Source organism: Electrona antarctica, assembly GCF_951216825.1.
Source record: "Electrona antarctica genome assembly, chromosome: 19".
NCBI classification, from domain to species: Eukaryota; Metazoa; Chordata; class Actinopteri; order Myctophiformes; family Myctophidae; genus Electrona; species Electrona antarctica.
In genome coordinates this window covers 44,460,170-44,467,252 of record NC_136800.1, presented here as the reverse complement: position 1 = coordinate 44,467,252, position 7,083 = coordinate 44,460,170, and the positions used below count along the sequence as shown (strand labels likewise).

The following is a 7,083-nucleotide window of genomic DNA, read 5'->3' as shown; positions in this document are numbered from 1 at the left end:
TGTGTGTGTGTGTGTGTGTGTGTGTGTGTGTGTGTGTGTGTGTGTGTGTGTGATGTTTGTGTCACTTCAGGGTGGTTCTAGTTATAATGGAACCGTCAACACATCTTCGCTTCCCTCGCTCCGTCTCTCTGGACCTCTTGGCCTTTCTGAGCTACCAACTGTGCTGCTAATGAAACCCAGTCGGTCTCTGTAGCGGCCATGGGTTTAGGGGACAAGAATAATGAAGGCATATTATATTGTCTTAGCCAAGGGAAGCCTTCAGGCCTGAGTCGGACACACACACACACACACACACACACACACACACACACACACACACACACACACACACACACACACACACACACACACACACACACACACACACACACACACACACACACACACACAGAGAGAGAAATGGTGGACACTGTGAACTTGAAATACTTGGTGGTGCATTTTAAAGAACATCCAAGGTCCTTGTAAAGAAGATATTATCCATTCAGTCCATCATTGTTTTTGTTTTTTTCTTATCTGTGTGAATGCTGAACAAACACATGCAGCTTCACATATACAGCACAGGGAAGTTACTCCCCCCTCGCTTTGCATTCATTTATCAGGCCTTTTCTCTCCTTTATATATAAAATAAATACCGGTATGGCAAAAACAAAAAAACGTCAAGTTGAAATAAATACATTTTAAGCCTATTTGATCCTTTATCCTAAAGTTTTCTGGTATTATTTAACACAAACGGCAACCATGCAAGGCACCAACCTGCACATCAGGAGCAATTAGGGGTTCAGTGTCTTGCTCAGGGACACTTCGACACTAACGACTGGGGGAGCCCAGCTATAGGTTTCGAACTTGGAACCTTTTGGTTCCCATGCGGCCACTCTACCCCTGAGCCACTGCTGCCTATAGCGATTAATTTGAGGAGGAAAAACAAAACAAAAACTGCCGTGGTGCTCCTTCCTCAACCTACGTAGGAGCAACACCTACACCTCAACAGTGTTTTCATTGTAATGGAGAGAGATCAAAACAACCACCTACTCATGTGGATATTACACTGTGCATGGAGGCGAGTGGGAGAGAGAGAGAGAGAGAGAGAGAGAGAGAGAGAGAGAGAGAGAGAGAGAGAGAGAGAGAGAGAGAGAGAGAGAGAGAGACAGAGAGAGAGAGAGACAGAGAGAGAGAGAGAGAGAGAGAGAGAGAGACAGAGAGAGACAGAGAGAGAGAGAGAGAGAGAGATACAATGGGTTAGTTGTACTATACGAGCTGTGATTTCACTACACACAGTGACTGTTCAGCGTTATAGCTTCTAAAAATAATAATAATATTCAATTCAATTGAAATCTGGAGCTCCATCCACACACTCAGGGCAGGTACAGTACAGGGAGCTCCATCCACACTCAGGACAGGTACAGTACAGGGAGCTCCATCCACACTCAGGACAGGTACAGTACAGGGAGCTCCATCCACACTCAGGGCAGGTACAGTACAGGGAGCTCCATCCACACTCAGGGCAGGTACAGTACAGGGAGCTCCATCCACACTCAGGACAGGTACAGTACAGGGAGCTCCATCCACACTCAGGGCAGGTACAGTACAGGGAGCTCCATCCACACACTCAGGACAGGTACAGTACAGGGAGCTCCATCCACACTCAGGACAGGTACAGTACAGGGAGCTCCATCCACACTCAGGGCAGGTACAGTACAGGGAGCTCCATCCATACACACTCAGGACAGGTACAGTACAGGGAGCTCCATCCACACACTCAGGACAGGTACAGTACAGGGAGCTCCATCCACACACTCAGGACAGGTACAGTACAGGGAGCTCCATGCACACTCAGGACAGGTACAGTACAGGGAGCTCCATCCACACACACTCAGGACAGGTACAGTACAGGGAGCTCCATCCACACTCAGGACAGGTACAGTACAGGGAGCTCCATCCACACTCAGGACAGGTACAGTACAGGGAGCTCCATCCACACTCAGGACAGGTACAGTACAGGGAGCTCCATCCACACTCAGGACAGGTACAGTACAGGGAGCTCCATCCACACTCAGGACAGGTACAGTACAGGGAGCTCCATCCACACTCAGGACAGGTACAGTACAGGGAGCTCCATCCACACTCAGGGCAGGTACAGTACAGGGAGCTCCATCCACACTCAGGGCAGGTACAGTACAGGGAGCTCCATCCATACACACTCAGGACAGGTACAGTACAGGGAGCTCCATCCATACACACTCAGGACAGGTACAGTACAGGGAGCTCCATCCACACTCAGGACAGGTACAGTACAGGGAGCTCCATCCATACACACTCAGGACAGGTACAGTACAGGGAGCTCCATCCACACTCAGGACAGGTACAGTACAGGGAGCTCCATCCATACACACTCAGGACAGGTACAGTACAGGGAGCTCCATCCACACTCAGGACAGGTACAGTACAGGGAGCTCCATCCATACACACTCAGGACAGGTACAGTACAGGGAGCTCCATCCACACTCAGGACAGGTACAGTACAGGGAGCTCCATCCACACTCAGGGCAGGTACAGTACAGGGAGCTCCATCCATACACACTCAGGACAGGTACAGTACAGGGAGCTCCATCCACACACTCAGGACAGGTACAGTACAGGGAGCTCCATCCACACTCAGGACAGGTACAGTACAGGGAGCTCCATCCACACACTCAGGACAGGTACAGTACAGGGAGCTCCATCCACACTCAGGGCAGGTACAGTACAGGGAGCTCCATCCACACACACTCAGGACAGGTACAGTACAGGGAGCTCCATCTACACTCAGGACAGGTACAGTACAGGGAGCTCCATCTACTCACTCAGGACAGGTACAGTACAGGGAGCTCCATCCACACACACTCAGGACAGGTACAGTACAGGGAGCTCCATCCACACTCAGGACAGGTACAGTACAGGGAGCTCCATCCACACTCAGGACAGGTACAGTACAGGGAGCTCCATCCACACTCAGGACAGGTACAGTACAGGGAGCTCCATCCACACACACTCAGGACAGGTACAGTACAGGGAGCTCCATACACACTCAGGACAGGTACAGTACAGGGAGCTCCATCCACACTCAGGACAGGTACAGTACAGGGAGCTCCATCCACACTCAGGACAGGTACAGTACAGGGAGCTCCATCCACACACACTCAGGACAGGTACAGTACAGGGAGCTCCATACACACTCAGGACAGGTACAGTACAGGGAGCTCCATCCACACTCAGGGCAGGTACAGTACAGGGAGCTCCATCCACACACACTCAGGACAGGTACAGTACAGGGAGCTCCATCCACACTCAGGACAGGTACAGTACAGGGAGCTCCATCCACACTCAGGACAGGTACAGTACAGGGAGCTCCATCCACACTCAGGGCAGGTACAGTACAGGGAGCTCCATCCACACTCAGGACAGGTACAGTACAGGGAGCTCCATCCACACTCAGGACAGGTACAGTACAGGGAGCTCCATCCACACTCAGGACAGGTACAGTACAGGGAGCTCCATCCACACACACTCAGGACAGGTACAGTACAGGGAGCTCCATCCACACTCAGGGCAGGTACAGTACAGGGAGCTCCATCCACACTCAGGACAGGTACAGTACAGGGAGCTCCATCCACACTCAGGACAGGTACAGTACAGGGAGCTCCATCCACACACACTCAGGGCAGGTACAGTACAGGGAGCTCCATCCACACTCAGGACAGGTACAGTACAGGGAGCTCCATCCACACACTCAGGACAGGTACAGTACAGGGAGCTCCATCCACACTCAGGGCAGGTACAGTACAGGGAGCTCCATCCACACTCAGGACAGGTACAGTACAGGGAGCTCCATCCACACTCAGGACAGGTACAGTACAGGGAGCTCCATCCACACTCAGGACAGGTACAGTACAGGGAGCTCCATCCACACTCAGGGCAGGTACAGTACAGGGAGCTCCATCCACACTCAGGACAGGTACAGTACAGGGAGCTCCATCCACACTCAGGGCAGGTACAGTACAGGGAGCTCCATCCACACTCAGGACAGGTACAGTACAGGGAGCTCCATCCACACTCAGGACAGGTACAGTACAGGGAGCTCCATCCACACTCAGGGCAGGTACAGTACAGGGAGCTCCATCCACACACACTCAGGACAGGTACAGTACAGGGAGCTCCATCCACACTCAGGACAGGTACAGTACAGGGAGCTCCATCCACACTCAGGACAGGTACAGTACAGGGAGCTCCATCCACACTCAGGGCAGGTACAGTACAGGGAGCTCCATCCACACTCAGGACAGGTACAGTACAGGGAGCTCCATCCACACTCAGGACAGGTACAGTACAGGGAGCTCCATCCACACACACTCAGGACAGGTACAGTACAGGGAGCTCCATACACACTCAGGACAGGTACAGTACAGGGAGCTCCATCCACACTCAGGACAGGTACAGTACAGGGAGCTCCATCCACACTCAGGACAGGTACAGTACAGGGAGCTCCATCCACACTCAGGACAGGTACAGTACAGGGAGCTCCATACACACTCAGGACAGGTACAGTACAGGGAGCTCCATCCACACACTCAGGGCAGGTACAGTACAGGGAGCTCCATCCACACTCAGGACAGGTACAGTAGCCTACAGGGAGCTCCATCCACACTCAGGACAGGTACAGGGAGCGAGAAGAACGTCGATCTGGTACCACCCATGCACTCAGTGGCGTGCACAGATAGACACCACCCCCTGCCCTTTTGGCAATGTGCCATTCCAAAAAAAAAAGAAAAAAAAACACTTGATAAAAAGCTTCTAATATATTATTTAGGCCCCACAATCTATAAATCTCACACTATTAAGGCAACCGGCCGGTTCCACGCACTGCACAAAGTGCCCTTTTTTCCACTTGAGCACCTGCCCCTCTAAATGTCTGTGCACGCCACTGCACCCACTTATAAAACCAACATGGGTAAATTCTCCTTCTTACAGCACTGGTTCCCAAAGTGGGGTCCGGGGACCCCCATGGGGTCCTTGAGGGAGTTCCAGGGGGTCCCCAGCTAAATGATAGTTTGGAACCAAATGGACCCTTATGGGACTGTAACTCTGAGAGTGTACAAATGGAACCAAATGGACCCGTTTCATTTGTACACTCTCAGAGTTAAATTAACATACAACCATATAAATTGGGGGTCCCAGAGATAGAAATGCCATTTAATGGGGGTCCGTAGACTAATGCATGTCAAACTGGGGGTCCTTCTCTAAACTGCCTCCCCCTGGCCAGCCGGGGCGCCTGATGGAGGGGAAAGGAACTGGTTGGAATAACGTGTTCCTTCCACGCGCTACGTCCAACCAGGGAAACTCCCCCCTGTCAAGTGTAAAGGAGCAACTTGGACACTCAGGCATGAAGGAAGCATGAGTTCAAGTCCGTTGCTCTCCCCATGTCCCCCATATATGGGACTAGGTTGGCGGAGGGTGTGTAGAGCCCAGGATCACATTAGATAATTGACACAGGGGTGAAAAATGGGTTACAAAATCGCGGGATAAAAATTAAAAAAAAAACAAAAAAACTGGGGGTCCTTGAAATGAAAATCACTGTTAGAGCCGTAAAAAAATGTTCTCTTTTGGGGGTCCTGGGCATATATTTTCTAATGGGGGTCTGCGGGGCTAATGAGTGTCGATTTGGGGGTCCTTGACATGACATAGTCTGGGAACCACTGTCTTACAGCACTGCCACCCAAGTGTGGAATGTTCTGACCCCTTCCCTAAAAGAAAATGCAGATCACTGTGATCACTTCCTTTAAAACAGGCCTGACACATTGTGAGCTTGTAGATCTGCTATTTTCAAAAAGGTTTTTATACATTTGAAAACCTGAAATGAGACATTCTGACATTCTGCGTCTTTTGATGGCAATACTTTAGCACTTTTACTCAAGTCATTTTTAAATTTGGGACTTTTACTTACGTAACAGAGTATTTCTATATTGCAATATTGATACATGTGAATACGTTTTCCACCACTGTGTGTGTGTGTGTGTGTGTGTGGTGTGGTGTGCGTGCGTGCGTGCGTGCGTGCGTGCGTGCGTGCGTGCGTGCGTGCGTGCGTGCGTGCGTGAGTGCGTGCGTGCGTGCGTGCATGCGGTGTTGCCTGTGGTTTCATCATGCATAATTGGGCCGTACGTCGTCCACACATCACTAAACCATGTAACGAAACATTTGAACATTTTATGAGCTACTTCCTGTCAGGAAATTCCTTGCATGTGATTTTTGTGCAAGGTTGGAGTTTGGGAGCGCTCGTTGAATATCACTCAACGGCCCATGCCTACCACTCGTTTTGAATGTGCACATAGTGCAGGAGGCAGCAGGAGGTTGCTTTACTGATAACGAGCGCTTCCATACTTGGAAAATAATCCTCTGCAAGGAATGTCTTGACAGGGAGTAGCTCATAACATGTCTACGGTGGATTCTTATGAAACAAACACTTCATTACAGATTGAAAGAGGACAATTCAAGCTTTCTAAAATAACTTATTTATCCACCCCGTGATCTAAAATAGAGCTGATATTCTTTCTAACTTTCTTCGCTCTTTCCTCAGTAAAAGTTCTCTACCGTGAATATTGCTAAAATAATAGGATTATTATCCAGCCATTGTTGCTGCAGGTAAAAGGCAATGCCTTGTTGCACATTAACTTATTATGTCGCGTTGCACATTTATTGTTTTTCTTCTCTGATCTTATTATGGCAGTAGATTTCCTGGCAGGCTACAGTACGCGTCCTTCAAACCCAGTCCTACGTACATTGTGCCGGTGCAACTGTCACTGAGTTATGGCACGGTGGCAGAGATGACATTATCAGGGAATCGGTTTATTTGTCACTACTCGTATGTACAAGAAGTGGAATGCAAGTCCCTGAGGTCAGTGACTGGACACGCACGCACGCATGCACGCACGCACGCACGCACGCACGCACGCACGCACGCACGCACGCACGCACGCACGCACAGTCCACTACAGCAGCGTGTAAAGGCCTATATTCAACCGGCTCTGGAATAACCTTCCTCTTCACATCAGA

At 50.3% G+C, this 7,083-nt stretch overlaps 1 long non-coding RNA gene across 1 annotated transcript in view; it reads left to right on the top strand.

The window, feature by feature from the left end:
• The window catches only part of LOC306912408, a 330,734-nt gene that overhangs the window by 69,778 nt on the left and 253,873 nt on the right, over positions 1-7,083 (top strand). The window lies entirely within an intron of this gene.